This window comes from Microtus pennsylvanicus, chromosome 10, assembly GCF_037038515.1.
Source record: "Microtus pennsylvanicus isolate mMicPen1 chromosome 10, mMicPen1.hap1, whole genome shotgun sequence".
Classification (NCBI taxonomy): Eukaryota; Metazoa; Chordata; class Mammalia; order Rodentia; family Cricetidae; genus Microtus; species Microtus pennsylvanicus.
In genome coordinates, this window is record NC_134588.1 from 18,161,299 (window position 1) to 18,184,131 (window position 22,833).

At 38.9% G+C, this 22,833-nt stretch overlaps 1 pseudogene; it reads right to left on the reverse strand.

Moving 5' to 3' along the window:
• Positions 1-274: 274 nt before the first annotated feature.
• Positions 275-22,833, reverse strand: part of LOC142859209 (elongation factor 1-alpha 1 pseudogene) — a 31,821-nt pseudogene continuing 9,262 nt past the window's right edge.

Below are 22,833 nucleotides of genomic sequence, written 5' to 3' on the forward strand. Positions count from 1 at the left end.
ATAGGTCTCAAGATTCTGTGATGAATTTTTGGGAAAATTGTTTCCATTAAAAAGTACTGATTCTTAAAAGAAATAACTTAAAACTGTCCCTGGCCAAAAAAAAAAAAAAAAGAAAATGAACCACAAAACATTCCCCTTTCCTTTTGAAGGCTTTGTTAAACTGTTATCATTGAGCAGTCTTTTACTATTAAACATAAATGCTCAATGGTGACAAACAGATTTGAGACCTTCCATCACTGAGTCAGAATGAAGTGGTATGTGTTAGGGATAATATTTATTTAGCCTTCTGAGATTTCTGGGCAGACTCGTTGGCCCTGCCAGCTCCAACAGCTTTCTTGTCCACAGCTTTGATGACACTCACAGCAACTGTCTGCCTCATGTCAGAAACAAAACAAACAGAAAAAGAACCCAGGGAAGGAGAGTCAACAATGTTCTCAACACACATGGGATTTCCTGGGACCATCACCAAATTTCAAGAATTTAGTCATCCTCCAGTCTCTTACCAGAAGTGATATTTTCTTTAAGCTCAATAAACTTTAATGCCATGTGAGCTGTGTGACAATCCAAAACAATGGCATAATCATTATTGATTTGACCTGGGATGGTTCAGGCTAATCACCTGAGCAACAAAGCCATCTGATTCCACTGGTGGGTCATTTTGTCTGCATGTAGCAATGTTGCCACGTCTAACATCTTTGAAAGATGTTCTTTATATAGAAACACACCGTCCCCAGTAAGAGCTTCACTCAAAGCTTCATAATATGTATTTCAGAAGACTGTACTTCTATTTTGATAGTGACTGGAGGAAAGGTAACCGCCATGTCATATTTGAGGACATATATATTCAGTCAGCCCACAGGAACAGTGCCAATACCACCAATTTTATAGACATTCTGGTGGGGCAGTCCTTAAGGCTTGCCAGTTTGACAAGTTGATGGTAAGATACAATCCCAAGCTACCAGCAGGGTGAATGTAGTCACACCACCATCTTTACAGGTGACTCTCCATCCCGTGAACCAAGGCATATTAGTAATTAACTCCAGCATGTCACTATTCTAACCAGAAATTGAAACAAATGTTACTGGGTCAGGGTTGTTGCTAATTTTCTTAATGTAGATGCTGACTTCTTAAACTCTTTATTTATATGTCTTTAGGCTGTAGGGTAGCTTGACGGAATCCATTTTGCTGACACCAAGAATTAGTTGCTTCACACACAGTGTATACTCCTACGGGAGTGCTCACAGGTGTGCCCATTTTTGAAGAATCCAGCTTCAAATTCACTAACACCAGCAGTAAAAATCAGTATAGCACGATCAGCCTGATATGTGACTGTGATCCTCTCTTTAATAAACTCTCTGTATCCTGGGACACCAAGATAGTCATATAGCATTTCCTGTTCTTCAATTTACACAGGAGATGCCAATAGTGATTCCATGTATATACTCAACTTTCAGTTTGTCCAACATTCAGAAATATTTGAAGGTACCTTTCCCCATTTTAGCAGCCTCCTTTTCAAACTTCTCAATGATTCTGTTAGGAACATTTCTTCATACAAGCTCCTTGCTGACGCAATATTCCTAATCAAGCCAAATCAAAACATGCCAAATTAAGAAATATCCAGGTTTAATGGGAGATTTGCACTCTCGGGTGGCCCTGAGGGGGAACCAAGAAACCGCAGGAACATGACCCCCAGGAGGAAGAAAGGGAGACCACATGTTCTTCTTTCGGGAGATCACTTAAATACCCTGTGGAGTGGCCCTGACCCCATCCCCAGGGAGGGGTCAGGACGTGGCCTGCTGGGATTTGGAGTCCAGACAAGACCTGCGGACTGGGATAGATGCTAGGGGCAGGGGCCTATGCTCCCAACCTGACAGATTTATTTGTCAATTCTACCAGATTTGAAGATCAGTTGGCCAGTTGTGGTAGACTTGCCTAGAGCAACCAGGCTACTACATGTACTATGGTCCTGTACTACGTGTACTATGGTAATATGCCTATAACCTACAGCCTTCACTTCTGAACCATTCACAAGTTGGGCAAGGGCCTGAAGATTGACACACACACAGAGACACAGAGAGACAGAGACATGGGTCATCTTTGAATTCTCCATGAAAGCCCACTTTATTGTGTTCCAGGGCAGCTTATATATGGATCCTTAACTGATAACCACACTACTGCCAAACCCACCAGAAACCATGCCCCTGCCACCAGGTACTCCTGAGGGTCTCGTGCTCAGAGCAGCTGCAAACACAGAAAAACAAGTTGTTATGCTCAGAGCAGTTCTGAGCATAACAAGTTGTTTACAGGAAATTCAGGGTTGGGGGGTTCACAGCCCCCAACACTTGCCCAGGTATACAAGTCTAATGATGATTTTGCTGATAAGAGATGGTATTACAAACACCTGTGTGAGAAAGACTGCTTAGTTTTTAACGTAGGTGTATTTTGTGCCTCTGTGAGTTTATAGCATCATTTAGAGACTAGAAGAGGGACCAAATGCACTGACTGACCAAATGCAGGTGATTGTGAGCCCTCTGATGTGAGTACTGGGGAAATGAACTCAAGTCGTCTGCAAGAGCAGTGCAGACTCGAAACTGCTGAGTCAACTTTCCAAAATCTAAATGCTAGATTTTTAACATGATAGCATGGATTTTAAATTTAATAAGAGTTGGGTTATCCAATATATTTTAGTAAATCAAAATTAATATGACAACCTAAGGAGCAGATAACTTTATTAAGATGAAATATTTTGTATGTACGCATTAAGAAAAGTATTAGAAATCTATTAGTTAAAATTCAGAAACCATAAGAAAAAATAATACATTTAACTATGTGAACATTAAAAATTCCCATGTAGGGAATACATCAAATTTAAACCAAGCGACAAATTGTAAAAGGCTGTTATACATTTATAACAAAGGAAACATATTATATAAACTTACCTATTATAAGTCAATAAGAAAAGAAAATGATCCCAAAGAAAATCCGTACAAACAATATAGAAAACCACAAAAGCGTAAATGTGAAATAGCAATATAGCATGACCAGTGTTGGGCAGGGATGCCAGAAAAAATGTTTCTCTGAAGTTTTTCTTTAATCTTCAACATGCCTCATCAGCTGGGTGCGATCTAGCGCCTCATTTTATAAATGGAATAACCAAAGTGGGGTTAAATTTATACACTGTCGTGGGTGAAAAAGAAAGGAGGTAGGAATAAAACATAAAATCCAGTTCATTGAGATGGTTCAAAGGGTAGATACACCTGCTGCCTCACCTGACGATCCTGGATCCACACAGGAGAGGTGTCTCAGGTAGGGTTTCCTTGCCATTAAGAGGCACCATGATGACGACAAGCCTTATAAAGAAAAGCATTTACTTGGGAAAAGCATACCATTTCAGAAGTTCTGTCTTTAATGGTCACGGAAGGAAACATGGCAGCACATTGGCAGACATGGTGCTGGAGATGGAGCATAGAGTTCTAACTATGGACCTGCAACAACAGGAAGAGAGAGTGTCACTGGGCCTAATTTGGGTTTCTCAAACCCCAAAGGCCTACCCCAGCACACATTTCCTCCAGCAAATCCATGTGCACAATAGTGTCACTCACTATGAGCCTATGGCATTCACGAGAGGCAAACACATACTTACTCAAGTTTTCCTCTGGCCTCCACATGCACACTGTGGCATTCCACTTTCCCTATCCATAGCACATTCAAAATAAATTACTTAATTTAAAAACTTGGGATTCATTTATCCTCAATAGACATTGCAAAAATGAAACAAAATGAACCATTTAGTAACTATGCAGGCTTGAAAAAATTGACAGTTTTATATACTTTCATCGGGTGACAGTATTTGGTTCATTGAAATGCAGCTTGATATTATTCAGACCTAGTAACATGAATGTCTGCATGAAATGGAAAGCTGTATGTATTAAATTGCTTTTTAAAATAACAAAGCACTGTAATTCACCTGAAAATGTACCACTGGAGCAAGGAAATGTGTTAAGCATGTGGTATGGAGAGGATGCTGAACACCTTGAGCTCTCCTGGAACTCACGTGGTAGAAGGAGAGAACTGACCTTCACATTCCACACGTGTGCCATGGCATGCATGCACTCTTGCTTGATCTCTTGCTCTCTCTCATGCTCTTACAATCAAATATTAAAGATGAGTATCAAATATCTCCTTCATGTATGTACTGAAATATACACACACATGACAATAAACTGAGCATCTTTTTCAGAAAAAAAATTAGCTAATATTTTGATGGCAAAGAAAGAAGAACGTGACTTTCATCCAAGATCCTGCTTCACATATGTGCCCACTGTTTAGTTTTATGATGTTTCACCTGCATCTTGGCTTCCCATCTCAACAATCAATGCAGCAAATGTGTGAAAATAAACTTTCCATCTCTGTAGTAATAGAGGTGGCAGGGCTGCGTCCCCAGCACCCCGGCCGCCTGCTAGCTTATGCCCCAAATAACAACACACAAACTGTATTCATTTAAACACTGCTTGGCCCATTAGTTTCAACCTCTTAACCCATTTCTAATAATCTCTGTACCACCACGAGGTGCACTTACCAGGAAGATTCTAGCCTATGTCCATCCTGGGTCGGAGTTCATTGCATCTGCCCGGGAGCTGGGAGCATGGCGTCTCTGAGCTCACTTCCTCTTCTTCCCAGCATTCTGTTCTGTTTACTCCTCCCACCTATGTTTTAACCTATGAGGCCAAGCAGTTTCTTTATTACTTAATCAATGACCTTCCTCCATCACATCTCTCTTTGGTGAGGGTAGCATTATTTTTCTTGGGAGAAAAAATATAGAAACATATTTCAAACTCCCTGAAAATATTTATTGAATTTTAACGAGGAATTCTAGTCCTGATTTGTCTTCCTGGTGTAAATACATCTCTTCAAGTTTGCGAGTGGACAGAAAGTTGATCATCAGCTAAGAGCACTGAAAGGTAGTCAGGCTTCAGTAACAAGGGTATGGCCATTGTTGGGTGCACAGTGCTGATGTAAGCATCTTCCTTGCTATCTTTTTAAATAATTCACATTGTAGTTATAAAGCATAACTCTGGAGTAAGAACTCAAAATTTGTGTTTAGCATATTACTGGAGAAAATGGAGCTTAACTGCATTACTACTGAGATGCATGGATTTTGCTTCTTCCACCATTTTGCATGACATGTCTGGTACCAACTATACTATGCTGCCAGAATGCTCAGTGACAGTTCCAGTAATATTCATGCTAAGAGAAACAGAGATCTTACCCTGCCCTGTGAAACTCTTTATTCTCTCTTGACAGTATTTCTTAGTGCAGTCCTTGTTTGTCAGGCTTCAGACAGGCAATGGCTTAATACAATCATTCAGAAACTACAACATTCAATTATTCCAGGATGCCTAAGAGCAATAATTATCAGTTCCATGTGTTCTGAGATGAGTCAATAGTGTTATAAATAAAGTACAGCTGTGCATGGTGGTGTATAACTTTAATGTCAACACGTGTCAGCAAAAGGCAGCAGATATCTATGAGTTCTAAGCCAGCCTTAGAACTCTACATAGAGAGCTTCCCAGCAAGGGCTATGTAGCGAGACCCTGTACCAAAACAAAACCACAAACAGAATCTGACATACAGTCATGATTACCTAAGCAATCATGGGAACACTTAGATGCAATCCTGTAAGATCTGTATCAGGGAGTCTGTTCAGGTCCCATGCAATATGGGATGATGGAAACTGTTGTGCTCATGTTTCTATGGTTAGAACTCTAAGCAGTGATGTGACTAGAAAAATGGAGATTGCTTTCTTCTCACCACATATTGGCCAATGACAGAATATTTTATTTATCATGTGAGGTTCATTGAATCATCTTGGAACATTGGTTTCCTAGCTTAGATTTTTAGAAAATTTTAGGGTTGATTTTGCTGTTCTTCATTCCTCACAAACAAACATGACTGGCACTAGTATGCACAGAACTATCTGAATGTATTCACTAAAGTCACAAATATGTATCGAAGGCATCATGTGTCAGGCATTTGATTCAGACCCCAGGAGCAGAGCAGTAACAGAAAGCCAAAATTATATGATGCTAGTCCCAGCCATGAAGATCTTATTGTCTACCTGTAAAGAAACAAAAATAAATGATGAATTAAACAGCATATTTAATTTTTTAAACTCTATAAATTTTTAGTAAAATGTCAAGCATCTGTGTGCTTCAAGTTTTTTTAAAGATTAATTTTTATTTGTGTCTATGTGTTTATGCACAGCTGTGTGCATGAGCACTTGCATATATGTGAGTACAAAGGCTGTGGATCCAAAGGGGGCATAACATCCTACAGAGCTGGACTTGCAGGGGTTGTGAGTTACCTTCTGTGAGTACTGAGACTGGAACTCTAGTCCTCTGTAAGAACACCCAGTACTCTTAACTGTTAAATCATTGCCTTAACCCTGTGTGTTTCAGTTGAAGAGAGCTATTAGGGGATGTTTCATGGAGCAGATGTGAGATAAACACTTAAGTGTGAGGGATGGCAAAGACAGAGGTACAGTTCCACACCATAGCCTTCAGCAGTTTGGAGATTCCCTTAATCTATTGGAAACATTTATTTAGGTAAAACCAGATCATTGGATTCTATAGAACAAACACCAAACCTCAGCATGAATTATTATGAAGCCAAGTTAGGATTTATTAAAAACAGAAATGTACTCAGGGAAAGAACAAAGCACGTCTGAGAGCATGGGTGTGGACTCCTGGAAAGGAAATCATGGTATATTAGAAGACATTTCCATCATAGATTGTAAGCATGGGGATTAAGAGAGAGGGGCACTAGAGAAAGATTAAGATACTCAAAGAGTTCACACAGGTTTCAAGGGAGAGGCAGTCTTCACTTTCGCCACATAAACGATCTTAGTAGAAAAGGTACATTTCAAAGATAACTGAGAAACTTTTTTTCTTCTTTTTCTTGATAAGTAAGATGTGGGAAAACTCTGAAGGTAATTTAGGTAGGATTGTCATCTCACAAATTGAAGCTAAAGTCCACTGTTGTTGCACAAAGGGGTTAGGACACATCCTTTCCCTGTATGAAGGGTTTATAGTGAGATTCCTAGGTAATTGCTGCAAGGGGGAAAGGTTGTCAGCATGTCCTTAGCTATGCTGGAATTCTTGACTTTTATCAGATCAAGAAGCTTCAACAAGACTCCCAGGAAAGCAACTCCTTTCCCTTGTTTGCACTTCTTGTTTTTCTGCCACAAAAGAGAGAGTCTGCCCAAGTGGGTCTAGGAAAATCATTCCCAAGAGAGAGGAGCTAAAATAAGGCATCCACAGAGCACCAAAGAAGACAACATGAGAGGGAACAAAAAGCTGCAGGAGGCTGGAGAATCCAAGATCAGAGATGTAAGAGGCTCATACCAAAGAGATGGACTCACTGGGATACACTGGAAATTCTGGAAGGAAAACTTGGCGGGCCACTGTGACATGCCTAGAATGGTGAAGGTAATCTAAAGAGATGCATATGTCCCTTATTTTGGATATAAGACTACTGAAATAATGGACCCCAATAAATTGGTGTCTCTCAAGATGGGGGAATAAAAATCTAACACCTTGACAAAAGGCAGGACAGTGGGAACATACTGACAACTTTTAAAATCACCTTACAGACGAGACAAAGGATGAGCCTGATTCTGTACTTAAATTAACCTCACTTCAGGACCCTAAAAATGGATTTGAGTTTGGGAGGATAGATGGGTCAATTTGTTCCTCTTTCTATGATGTGGCCACCTATAATTTGCCTCCTTTCCTTTTTTTTATTTCCTTTTCTCTATTAATTTGGGAGTTTTAATTGCCTTTTTAAGGATTGGTGGCCTAAGGTGGTTTCACCTGTGACTCTCAGTTTGTTATTTTCTGCCACACTGCTCTAAAAGCTCTAAAAGGTGATTTGGATTCCCCAAAATGCCGTGATGAAGTGTTAAGATCACATTTATAGGAATTCTACTGACCATATTAGAACCCCCTGAAAAGTCATGCCACCTAGATGAGTAAGGGAAAATGTGAGTAGGGCGTCATGGGCTTCGGCGCTGAGCCAGCTGTGAGGCAGCAAGACATGTTCTCACTGTGATTCTGCCAGGGAGAATTCTTTGTCAGACAGACAACACAATGAGGCATAGTTGTGGATTCACACTGCATATGACCACGGTGAACTAGACTCACAGAAGTCCTAGAAATGCCCCAGAAAACCTCTCCTCTACTACAACTGTATCCAGGCTCTTTCTGACTAAGGCAGCAATGACTTACAGACCTGGTGAACATTGGTTCCAATGTGTGAAGAAAATCATTCATGATCTTATTTACAATGACTTATAAAGCTGCTCCAATTTGGTTGAACAATGACAGTTCCCCAGAAGAAAGCAATTTTGCTTCCAGAACTAAAATAACTTGTTCTAAACTCTTGCCCTTCACACTGGGGTAGTTCATTATACATTATAGTCCCCAGAGACTCCTCCCTGCCACAAGCCAGCAGGAGAATGCCAGACTTCAATCTCTACTATGAACTACATATCTTCACTGGTGCAGAAACTCCAACTCCTTCTGAAGTGTATAGGGGATGTTATACTTCCACCATGGACCTGAACCTTGCTCAAAGCTCCTGCCATGATGTGTCTGCTGTCGGAGGCATTAGTGAATCTTTCAATGAAGGATACCCCATCTCACTGTCCCACTTGAACCCAAGACCTTTATGAAATTATATCTCAGCAAAGTTGATCAGTGTAAAATTGCATCATTCCTACTATGACTGAGTCTGAGCACTTCACATAAAAGGGTCACAGAGCCTGAAATGAAGTAATTGCAAACAGAAAAATTAAATGTGAATCCCAAGTAAATCCTTCATCACCTTAAGTGATGAAGCTTCATTCTCTTTTGTGGTGGTCTATAAACACCATTGCCAACTGAGTGTTGATCTATATGAGGCAAGAAGAAGCTTGGTTCAATATAACTCTGTAGTATCTGTTGGTTTGGACTTCTGCAGTCTGACACTGGGGAGTTATAGGCATATTTAAGCAGAACACAATTTGGCTAAAATATTTCTTAGTGATAATTATCACAATCCCATATGTACATCAAAACTTAAGACATACTTATTCTCTTAGTTGGGATTTCTATTGCAGAAATGAAATACCATGACCAAAAGGAAGTTGTGGAGGATGGGGTATTATTTGGCTTATGATTTTTAGATAATAATCCAGTTTTAGAGGACATAAGGACAGGAACTCAAGCACAGCTGGAGCCTGGATGCAAGAGCTGATGCAAAGTACATGGAGAGGTGTTGCTTACTGGCTTCCTCTCCATGACTTGCTCAGTCTGCTGCTTTTTTACAGAACCCAAGATCAACAACCCAGGGATGGAACCACCCACAATGGTCTGGATTCTCCTCCATCAATCACTAACTAAGACAATATCCTATATCTGGGTCTTACAGAGACATTTTCTCAACTGAGGTTCACTCCTCACAGACAACTCTTGCTTGTGCCAAGTTGATATAAAACTATTCAGCACAATTACATTGAAACTCTTGAAACGTGCATGTGACATCTTATATGAATGTAGATTTGACATATTAGCTCAGAAAACAGGCTCAAGATAACAAATGTTTATGAAAAGAGTTTGGAGAGGGTCGCACTACAGATTTGCTGTAATAAACATGAGAATCTGGGAGAGCCAGTATAGTCTGGTTATAAAGATAGTGCAGAGATCAGCAGGATATTAACCACCTCTTTGGCTAGCCATGTGGGCAGAAAGCAGGTTCTCTCTTTTTGATGAGACAACCCTCTATGTGTAGCATTCCTGGTTTCCCTAATGCTTATCTGTGACCACGAGGACCTCATGTTTCCTACACTTTTTCTTTGAAACAAGTGTAGTGAGTTCTACTCTTCTTGGCAAATAGAATTGCACTGTGATGAGAAACTGATTGTCCACTGGACAGACACACTGAAGGTGTGTTTGGCAAGCACAATGATAACACTAATTACATTTTAGTAACCTTAGTCATATTCCCTTTAATACATCAGAATAAAATTTTATTGGGAGTAGAACCCAGAACTTACAGATGACCTCTCTAATTTGTTTTATTTCTTTTTCTTTCCTTCCTTCCTTGCTTCTTCTTCCCTCCCTTCTCTTCCCTTCTCCTTTTCTTTCTCCTTTTCTTCCTTTATTTATCCAATGTCAGACTCCAACACAATTTGAAATCATCACTACTTTTCAATAAGACATATGAAACTATTTTTAAAGACAACGGTAAAATTAAAATATACTGCTTTTCATGACACCCTTCAAAGCCTTAAAAAATGCACATTTGCCTCTATTTTATTTTTTTCTCAAGACAGAATATAAGATTTCTCTGTAGCTTTGGAGCCTCTCCTCGAACTCGCTCTGTAGACCAGACTGGCCTCAATCTCACAGAGATCTACCTGCCTCTGCCTCCTGAGTCCTGGGATTAAAGGTGTGGGCCCCAACTGCCTTGTTGCCTCTATTTTAATGAGGAAAATTTCTTCTGAACAAATTTGATGTGGGCTCTGAACTACACACACGGAATGCTCTGTAAGAGATGTTAGTCTCTTAGAAATAAGACTGGAGACAGCTGTTTGAGTGCACTAAGTTTCTTTTTCCTTTCTTTTCTTCCTCCCTTTCTTTCTTTCTTCTTTCTTTTTCTTTCTTTCTTTTTTTATTCATTCTTCCTTCCTTCCTCCCTTACTTTTTTTTTTCTTGATTAAAGGAGGGAACATTTTCTGTTTACACTGAACCATTTTATTGCTTATTGACAGCAACCTTCTGAGTTTAGGTTACTCAGCATATATCTCTAAGGTAAATGGATCCAGACTATATTCTTTTGTATATAAATGTGTTAACCCATGAAAAAGATCCTTGGGAAATTTAGCATAGCAAAAGATCATTGGATTATTTAAGATTTCTATAAGGAGAAGATTACACCATGGTCACACACACAACTAAAGGGAGTCCTCCCCACAATGGAAGCATTAATTAGTGGATGCTAACAAAACAGACCAGGAAGGCACTGCTTGGCCAGCTGTCTCCCTCCCTGAATGTTTAGGAGTAATAAGAAAACTGTCACAACAACGCCACCTTGGATACATCTCACAAAGCTAGTCATTAGCAGCCATCTGGCATAGCCAGTCCCTCCCTCTGTCATGTCTCCTAAAAGGACGTAGCAGCTATTGGTCTATAAGGACGTCCAAAGAGACCCTAAGTTCCTATGCTCTGTTTCTCAGATGTAAGAACTGAACTCCTGGAGGTGAGACAGTATTTTCAGGACTCTGTGGAGAATTAGGATAGGGGGTGGCTCTAATATTAGATATCTGGGTTGAAGCTTCCAGAAACAAGTCACACCTCTGCTAAAGATCCTGTAAAAATAATGAATTTGCTAATCTTCTATTATTGTGGATAATTGCAGGGTTGTAGCTCCAGAAAGAATTTATCTGAGACTCTCTTCAGCCCATTTAATGGCCACCTATTGCTTACCTCCGTGACTGACCTAGCAGCATTGTGACTAGCAGGTACAATTGTTTTGGAAGATAATAACTGGCCCCTGGTCCACCAACTCAAAGATAAAGAATGATATCATATAATTTCTTAGGCCTATAGAAATGATAACCCTGTATTGTGTAACTCACCTACCCAGGGTTCCCACCCATGTATTTGAAAAATTCTTTGATTTGTCATTTTCTTTGTATTGTTACTATCAAAGATATATAAAACTATTATGATATTGGAGCATGGTATTTGGGGTACTCTAAATCTGTGTTTCTAGGTGATTGACACTCACAATTTGGTTCAAAAGGAACCAACACTAATTCCCTTTGAGGGAGAGTAGTTGTGTTCTTGAGTCAACATTGGTCGCTATGGTACACTGAAGAACTTTCATGGTCCTCCATGATAACTAATTCCTGGCTGACAGCTCAAGTGTATTCAAACTTCCACTACCAGCAAAAGATGTTCGAAATGCTCCAATGTGGGAATAAGGAGAGAGAGAGGGATAGAGAAAAGAAAGGAAATATAGCCTGTTTCTCCTGGCCCCCTCGGTCACACAGGCTTCTTTACTCTGGTCATGGTCCTTTGAAATCTTCTCTTTCCTATATGTGTCTCCTCCATGAGCTTGTTACTTCCTAGTAGTGGCTGTTAGACTCACTATCTGTGAGACCAGGAATGCTTCAGCGGTTCAGAACATGGACTGTTCTTGCAAAGGAGTCAAGTTGGAATCTTAGAATTCATGTCGGGTGACTCTTAACTACCTGTAAGTCAGTTAAAGGAGATCCGATATCTTCCCTCTGCAAGCATGCACCCTCCTCCACACATATACATTAACATGATTACTTAGACATAATTTTAAAATGATAAAAATAAATCTTTTTAAAAGCTCAATTGCTAGTCTTTCATTTTCGTTTCACAGGAAAATGCCCTGTTGCCTTTACTTTTAAAAAGCCCTCCTAAGGCATTTGAAAGTTTCATATACAGCCTATAGGATGTTTTCTTCATCTTACAACTTAATGGTCAAAACATAGGTATTAGAACTGAGTATATTACAAATGAATAATCTGTATTGGTAAAAGGAGTCACAGGAATAATCTTGATTTAGGAAATCAAGGGCAAAATAGAATCACAGAGCTCAGAAGGAAGAGGAGCTATTAAAGGTCACTGAGTCATACTCATGCTTTATGCATAAAGGAAAATGGGTTGAAATCATCACCACATCCATGTAAGAAGAGCGCTAGATAAGAGTCCTGGATAGTGGTTCTTGGCTATCTTACCTGCTGAGCAAACACTTTAACTTAAGGGACTGGGGGTTAGCTGGTGCATGGCAAAACAAATCTCAGAACCAGAAGCAGAGTCTGGAGGCCTGTAAGAATTACATATCCTTAGGCATCTCTGCAGGCCTGCACATCACAGATTTAGGGGCAGACCCAGGGCTCTGTTTCAATAATTTTTTAAAGCAATTGTGAGGAAAATTTAAAATTGAAGGCCCCTAATCTGGGCAAACGAATCTATCTTCAGCCATCTGAGAAAATCATTCTGATACTATTCATTCAAATCTGCTAGCACATAGTCATTTTCAATTTTATTTTAGAATGGCCCAAGGCAGTATAATAAATCTCTAAGGCTAGAGACATGAAAATTAACTTCACATCAAATATTTTATTTTCCTGTATGTTGCTTCATCTGAAGCTAGTTCCTTCCTCTGCAATCATTTCATTCAGCACCTACACTGCGCTCATTTCTGTGGCATTCTCTTAAGTTCTTCATATATCCCTCCTGTATCATGTAACCAGTTATACTTCTCAAACATACACCTGTCTCTGCTGTTTCAGTTGTCAATTCCTGTGAGTGATACATATAATACTCCCTTTGTTTTTCTCACTGCTCAAGTTTGTGCATGGTGATTCTGTTGAATAGAACTTTTGGTTTTTTTTTTTTTTTTTTTTTTTTTTTTTTGGTTTTTCGAGACAGGGTTTCTCTGTGGCTTTGGAGCCTGTCCTGGAACTAGCTCTTGTAGACCAGGCTGGTCTCGAACTCACAGAGATCCGCCTGCCTCTGCCTCCCGAGTGCTGGGATTAAAGGCGTGCGCCACCACCGCCCGGCTGAATAGAACTTTTGAAGAGGTCATTCTCGCCCCTGGGCTTCTATTTCAGGCTCCAAGAGACTACATAAAAGCAAAATGCCCAGTCATGTTATGTTTCGCCTCACCACCTAATCATACATATGAGAAATACAACATGGTACAATACACCAGCTGAAGAAAAACAAAAATAAAACAAAACAAAACAGAAAACCCGCAGGGGCTGCAGAGACAAATGAGCACTTGTAATCAGGTACTATTCTCAGAGAATCCAAGTTCAGTTCCCAGAACTCATTTAAGGAAGTCCACAACCAGCTATAGATCCAGCTCCAGGGGATCAGATACCTCCTTCTTGCTTCCTTAGAAAGCCATACAAATATGGTACTCAGCACACACAGACACACAGACACACACACACAAAAATAAAATAGAAAAACTTTATATTTTTAAATACTATTGCTAAACTAAAAATATCCTGATTTGATTTCTCAACTATTTGATGCATTTTTTTTAATATTTTGATGACTCCCTAGAGTAATATGTACAACTTATTTCTTAAAGTGAGAAATTGGTTCACAATACTTGAAAATTAGTACAATTCATTTTGTCAATAATCAAAACGGAATCTAAAGGGTACCCTTGAAAGATATAGAGAAAGGTTTTATAGAAATCCACATTTCCTCATGAATAAAAAACTTTTAAGATGAAATATAAAGATTCCTGAACCTAATAAATGACATTTGCAAACATAAACAAAGCTATAAACCAGTTTTATATTTGAATACAGAACGATGATACCTTCCAATGTCCACAAGAAGTAAAGGTTGTATTTTTTTCCTTAGAACTTCTATTCTATGTTGTATTAAGGGATATAGTCAAAAAAATTAAATACCAAAGAAATAATAAAAAGATATCCCAGTTGAGAAAGAAGTTTAAAAAAATTTAAACAACATGATCTCTGCTATAATAGCTGTTAAAGTCAGCTGGGCAGTGGTGGTGCACACCTTTAACCCCAGAATTCAGGAAACAGAAGTAAGTGAATCTCTGAATTTGAGGCAAGCCCAGTTTACAAGAGCTCGTTGCAGGACAGGCTACAAAACTATAGAGAAACCTTGTTTCAAAAAACCAAAATTAAATAAATAAATAAATAAGCTGTTAACATCCTAGAATAACAGAAGTTAATACACAATTTTAGGGAGGTCAGAGTATTGAAGGCAATATACACAAATAATTTGCACTTCAACCTACCAGTATTTGGTATTTGTTAAAAAAATCTGTGATCAAATTTGTTCAGGACTATTGTGACAGATCTATAAGAGAAATACAGCTAGATTGTGTAAGAGTGAGACAGGTTTGATTTACCTGCAAGTTCAAAAAGGAAAATAGATATTTATAGGCAAGGTACATAGTGGGATTGACAGTCAAACAATTGCCAAGTGGAAATCTCAGGGCCTAGAGAAGCATGGATAAATGCACTTAGCTTGAAGAGGGCAGAAGACAGGCCAGGGTTATTTGTCATCACCAAGGCTGACAGAAGAAAGGGGACCAAGATAAAAAGTAATCATATATTAAGGACAGGTAATTCTGATTAAACTGTTTTGGTAGGATTCTCACCCAAAACAGACAAGTTTTTAATGTTAAATGTCAGGGTCATATTGATAGTGTAGATTTGGGCAAACCAGGTAAAGGTTGGTCATGAGTGATGAAAGATAGAAGTTCTAGTTTGAAATATCTATTTATCATTGCACCAAACCCCAACAGAGTTAGTTGTGAAGGACATGAACTACGAAAAGAAACAAAAACATTTACAAGAAAAATAAGCCCTGTTGTGAATGTGTCTTGAAAGACACAATACTTCAAAATTTTTCCCCAAGGCAATTTCAATAAAATTTTACTGAAAATTTCAGCACAATATTTTAAAAAGTAACAAGGCCAATTTTGTTGTAGGTTTTGTTTCTGTTTATCCTGATACATAATAGAAAGTTCATTAGAAAATGACATTGCTCAGTGAAGCATAGTGGGACACATCTTTAGACCCAAGCACCTTGGGAAGCAGGTAGATCTGTGAGTTCAAGGCCACCCTGATCTACATATTGAGGTTTAGGATAGCGAGAGATACATAGTAAGATTCTGTCTTAGAAAACACAAAAACCAAAAGATGAGGGAAAGAAGGAAGAAAGGAAGAGAGAAAGCAACCAAGCAAGGAACATTGCTCTATGATAAAATTAAAGGTAGATTAATTAAATAGAATGAAGACCAGAAATAGAATAAAATGTATAGTCCAATATATACTAGTATGAACTTTATAATGGTATCTAGCTCTTATAGCTGGAATTTGAGGTATCTTCCAAAGACTTTTGTGTTAAAGAAAAATCTTTAGCATCTTAGATTAAGGAAGGACTTTTTAAGTCTATGAAAGGAAATCACAGTCTAGAGAAAGCAATCTTTATCAGAATAACAGCCTACTGATTCACAAAATTCATTATTGGGGCTAGAGAGATGGTTCATTAGTTAGGAGCACTTGTTGCTCTTCCAGAGGTCCAGAGTTCAGTTCCCAGCACCCACGTGGGGCAGCTCACAGATGTGTGTAACTCCTGCTCCTGGGGATTTAACACCCTTTTTTAGGCCTTTGAGGACACCCTCACACGCATCACAATTTTTTAAAAAAAAATCACAACAACAACAACAACAATAATAATAATCATTGACAAAAGAAAAGCAATAAACTAAAAATACAATTACTGAGCTACTGAGAGACTAGTTCATTGACTACACAATCAGATTTAATTCCAGTATTCAAGAGGTTGAAGCAAGAAATTTATGAGTTTGAGTCTGGCCTGGGTTGTATAACAAGTCAAAATCTAGACCCCATATCAAAAAAAATTAAGTTAAAAAATCATAAAAAATATTTACAAAGCATGTTTGCTTTCTCCCTTTCTCTGTGCATCTTATTTGTGTCGTTTCAGATGCTACAGCCTTGGGTCCCCTCAATTTTTTTTGACCTCTATGTTACCCCTTGCCTGCCCAGAATGCAGCTTTACAATTCTTTCTTTTTTAGTTTCACCTACGTGCAGTATTTATCCTAGTAAGAATATGTTATAAAGATCCAGTGAACAACAATGGCAACAAAATCCATCATGCACTGAAATTAAGCTTCCCAATGGCTATATGTCTCGGTGAACTTCTAAAAGGAACGGCCATTCTGAAACTGCAGTTTCACACTGTATATGTATGTATATATATATATATCAAATTTTCATCATCCATTTATCAGTTGGTGAACAGCTATGTGGATTCCAATTTTTACTACAGTAAATAAAGCAGAAATAATCTTGGGGAAGCATTATCCCTATGGTGTGGTGTAGAGTTTTCTGGGTACATAGCTAAGGTATATAGTAGTTCTATTTTTAATTTAATTTCTCACTGAATCTAGAGCTCGTGTACTTGCTAGACTAGGTGGCCAAATATGTGAATAGCTAACAATTACATGAAAGATATTCAATGTCATCAGTCCTAGGTGAAATTCAAATTAAAATCTCGGCAATGCAATCATGTCTACTAGGACAACTGTGTAAATTTTTAACAGGTAAAGAAATTGCTAACAAAACCATGGAGAGACTGATGAGAATGGAAAATGACTCAGTCACTACAGAAGTAAATTCGGGACGAGTGAGATGGCTCAGGGGTTAAAGGAGCTTTCTGCCAAGTTTGAGTCCTAAATTTGATCCTCAGAACCCATACAGGAGGAAGAGAGAACTGGCTTCTGCAAAGGTATCCTTTGACCTCTGCCCATGTGCTATAGCAAGCAAATGCACACACACCAAAAATAAGTAAGGCCTGTAGAGATTTCTCAGCAGTTAGAATACTCCCTGTTCTTGCAGACGACCAAGGTCTTATTTTTAACACCCATATTAGACAGCTCACAATGCCTGAACTCCAGCTCCAGGAGATCTGACACCCTTTTCCAGCCTCCACTCGTACCAGGTATGCACCTGACACTCACACATACATGCAGGCAAACACTCATATACATAAAATAAAAAGAAACAAACCTTTCAAAGAAATACATATACATGGAGGGCCTGCACTTTCCTGAAGGGAAGAGAAAAGTATTTGGGGGAAAGGTAAAGATTGGAGGGAAGGGAAGGAAAAGAAAAAATAAATAAATTCATAAATAAAGTTTAAAAACCAGGTTGGCAATAGCTCAAAAAGTGAAATATAGAATTAACTGAAGCTCAAAAATTCTACTATTCAAAAGAACTGAAACGAGGTATTCAAACAAGCACATGTAAACACATCTTGGGAACAGCATTGTTTACAATGGCCAGAAAATAGATGCATCCCAAACACCACAGAGGATGAGCAGACAAACAAAATGAAGTATATCTCTACAGGTGGGTGTTATTCAGTCCTAAAGAGAGAATGGAGCACTGACCTTGAAACTATGTGGGTGAACATCAGAAATACTACAAGTAAAAGGAGTAAGATACCAAATGACAAAATTTGAAGATCCCTCTATATGAACTACCAAGAAGAATCAAAACAACCAAGCAAGAATTTTGGTAGTTGCTAAGGTTCTGACCAAACCAGGTCAGCATGAGGGAGAAACCGCATACAGAGAGGGGGGTTTTCTTCTGAGAGATGAGATATTTTCTTTTTAGGGAGCCATGAGGACTGTGAAACACCACAGGTGGTGCTAAAGCCTGGGGAATTCTCATGCAAAAATCATTAATTTGAGAGCTAAAAGGATAGGTCAGTGGAAAAGGCTTTTGCTTCATAAATTTGAAGACCTCAGCACCCACATAAATTCCAGGCAGTCATCGTAGTCCACCTATAAGCTGGGCATTTAGAAGAAAGGGATTGGGTTCACAGGGAAAGCTGGTTACAAAGTTTAACCAAATGAGTGACTTCCCTATGAGGTATCCTGCCTCAATGAATAAGAAGGATGATCAAGAACATACAATATCAACGTATAGACTCCATGCATTCATATACATACAAAAAGAAAGGAGGGAAGGAATATTGATTCTAACTAAGCGAATGCAATTTCAACAAAAATTAGGAAGTGATATCTCTTTAAATATTTCTTTTATTTATATGTATGATTATATTACTAAAATTCATATTTTGGCACAACATGTGTGCTGGTGTCCCAAGATGAAAATGTCACCTCCTCAGGAACTAGAGTTACAGACAGATGTGGGTACTGGGAACTGAATCTGGGTCCTCTGGAAGAAGCACAAGTGTTCTTAACTGCTGAACCACTTCTGCAGTCTCATGTTTCTATTTCATGAAACATTTGCTCATGCCTCCCCTTTAATAAAACATGTCTCATGCAGGATTTTCTTTATTTGTTCTTCTTTGTCTATTATACTAACACAATGCATATATGTATTTACGCACACCAAGATACACAGGAGTGGGTACATTTATCTTTAGAAGACATCCGTGCCCTACTTAAAGATGAGAAGTTGACCTAAATCTTTTTGAAGGTGTAAGAGGCTTGCCCACATATCTTACTATAGCATTCCACAATGAGATTTACTCCCTGTAGCAATAGAAGATTTCCAGCTCCATGAGACTCTTACCCAATGAACATCATCAGTTAGCTCTTTTTAGAGCCTGAAAGACAGTCTTTACTTAGGTTCTACAGGTTCAAGCAGAATAAGCAAAAAGTAGACCCACTTGCCCAAATGTGACCTTTTACTAAGAAATCCTAGGAGGAAGATGATACTGCAAGTTCTTAGATATTGAGAAGGGGATGGACAGTCAACCTCCACCTCCAAAAATAATATGTATATCTTGACCAGGAAGAGCCACTAACAGCAAGAGAAATGCATACATTAAGACAAAGTATCTCAATTAAAATTATATGTATGGTAATTTCACTATAGCGACTTAACTGTAGTCGACTACTGTGCTCAACTGGTGTGTAGAGTGCTGCTCTGGTAGCTGAAGAATTACATCATCTGCATCTGTAGTATGTGTGTGTATGTGTGTGGTGTGGTGTGTATCATGTGTGCTTTCGGGTTTAGTGTAGGCAGAAGACTGCAAAGCATGTATGTGGAGTTCAGAGGACAACATGGTTGTCAGACTTCATCTTCTATTTTTCATGACACAAGGTCTTTACATAGGCAGAATGTACATAACTGTGTACTTCCGGGTAGCTATGGAACAAGCTACAGAGCATTCTCTTGCCCCTCCCTCACATCTCACATCATAGGCTCTGCAATTAGGGGCTGTGCTGCAGCATCCAATTTACATGTGTTCCAGGATTCTGAACTCAACTCCCCATGTCTGTTCAGCATGTACATACTGACTGTACTAACCTCCCAAAATTTTACTTTTTTAAAAAAATGTATATTTTTATTTTTGTGTGTGTGTTGTAAATGAGCGCAGCTGCCTACAGAGGTAAAAAAGGGCATCAGACTCCACTCTGCACCCAGAGCTAGAGTTACAGCAATTGTGAGTTACCCAACCTGAGTGCTGAGGAGCTCTGGTCCTCGGCAAGAACAATAACATGCTTTTTAACCACTGAGTTGTCTCTGCAGCCCATTTATCTGTTTTTAAGTGACTGCTTTCAGCAATTTATTTTAAGAGTTCTTCTAGCATGGAGAATGCACACAGCTCCTAAAAGTATATTTTGTTCTCAAATTTATCTACTTAGTACTATGAATTCATATTATGTTCCCAGAGCAATTCATAAAAAACACAATTATCAACCAACCAGTTTCAGAGCAGAATGTCAAGAGAGTCCTTGATTAATTTGTCCCATGCAGGCATCCCTGCCTGTGTCCTCTCCTTAGCAGTTCCTCACTGTGAAAAGGGAACAAGCCCACACCTGTTCAGTCAGCTGAAACCTCCTCCTCCCTAAGTACTCCATATACTTCCAAGCCTCTGTGGCTGTGAGAAGGTCATGTTCCACCTGGTAAACATCCCATATCTTCTTCACTCTCAATAATGAATTCATCTTCCACAAGCTACTGTATCATCTTTTAAAAGAATGTTTCTCAACTATTCCTGGAAATAAAATTCATATGGTCCCCTAAATCACTCAAGTAGGCATAGTAATCCATGAGAGACGGGTGAGTCCTTCTTTTCCTCCCACGTGTCTGGGGAGTCTGGGAGTAATTATATTCATAGAATATTTGAAATATAAATGATCATAACAACCCTTTGTGTAACAAATATACCTGATATAGAGCAAATTATGACAGAAGGAAGGGATTCTTAAGACTAAATTTAAGGGTAAAAGTCCATTGTGGTAAGTAAAGCATAGAAACAAAAATAGGAGTGAACTAGTCACATTGAATCTGCAAAAAGAAAGACAAATAATTAACAGGAAATGGGCTAGGCCATAGAAACTAAGGCCAATCTTTCATGACCCACTCCTTCCACCAAGGCCCTGCCTCCTAAAGGTCCCACAGTCTCCCCAGATATCACCAGAGTATCAGATTCAAGTGCTCAAATACTGAACCTATAGAAGCATTTCATATTCAAACCACAACATTCTGAACAAATACTAGAAAAAAAATAACTGGAAGGAGTTAGGCATTCATATAAATAAAGAAAGTGAATGAGTATCTTGTAGTTATTAGGAAGCCAAAAAAAAAAAAAAAACAAAGTCCCTGTGGAGACTTTGCACCATTAAACAACCCAGAAGGTCTAGGGTAGCCACATTCCAGTTAAGTTGATTTAGTCAACTTATGCACTCAGAGAGTTCTAAATGTGCAGAAGAGAAATCCTAATGTAAGCCGCAGAACTGGTGGCATGTTTCAACACATCAGGACACTTGCCACCAACCATGATGATCTGAATTTGGCCCCCAGAACCTATGTGGTAGGAGAGAACCACCTCTGGCAAGTTGTCTTCTGACTTATACAGATATGCTATGACATACTCATGCCTACTCCAAACACACACACACACACACACACACACACACACACACACACACACACACACACACTCATTAATAATGTCAGTAGTAGTAGTAGCAGCACATAAATGCAAACGCACACATACACACACACTTAGTAGTAGTAGTAGCATATAAATGCAATAAAAATAGAAATTTCATCCTGTTTCAAACAATACCTACTACAAAAGCTGGCCATGTGGAATGAATATGCATTACAATTACCATGTACAGAAATATTAGTTGAATACATAGGGGAATGGACATTCTTATGAAGGCTGATTGTGATGTCAAGTACACAGTCCATTGTGCTTTCCTACAAAATTGAGAACTAGTAGGAGACGTTGTGAAGTCACGTTCTAATTGAATTGATAAAACATATTTTATTTTTAGAAATCTTCAATAAATTTTCACTTCAATAGTCAAGATTGAAAGCAGGACTGCTTAGATAAATTCCGGCTTGGCACATCATGCACAATCTACTTCCAAGCAGTTATTGGTCATGTAGAGGATTAGAACCCACCAACGTGGATAGTAATACATGGGAAGGTATTTTTATTATTAGAATTAAATGAAAAATCAAAAGAATGTTAATGTGTTTGTGATATTTCAGTTCTTGCACCAAATAACTCAAGCTTTAAAGGAATATTTCATCTGACCTAAAGTCACAGAGACTTTGGTCCATGATGGGCTCCTTGGTTGTCTATCTGTTGTGAGTTTGTACATCATGGCAGGGGACCAACAGCAGGACAAAGCTCATTCACCTTATGGTTAATATGGAACAGACAGAAAAAAAGATACTGGCATCCCTGTCTGCCTTTCAAAGACATGGTTCCAAAAACGAGCCCATTAAGGAGATTACACCTAGGAAAGCATGTACCACCTCATTATAGCATAGAGGCATCTTTCCAATGAGATTAAAATCAGAGTCTGTATAGGGAAGCATCCACTACCTCCTAGCAGCACAGAAGCATGCTTCCAGTGTTGAGACTGCACAGCAGAGTTTACCTAGTGAAGCATCGACCACTTCCTCACAGCCCAGAGGCATATTCCAATGAGACTGCACAGCATCTACCACCTATTAAAGCACCAGAGTAGAAGCCACTTGGACCTTTGAGATTAATTAATGAGCCAACCTTCAGTATTTAATAGAGACAGGATTAATCTCTAAGGTCTAAGTGAATAGAGAAACTGGGGGAGAGCAGTTGGATATAAACACATAGCCACACAGACACACAGAGAGACAAACACACACACACACTCACACACACATACGCATGACTGCAGACATGCCTCCA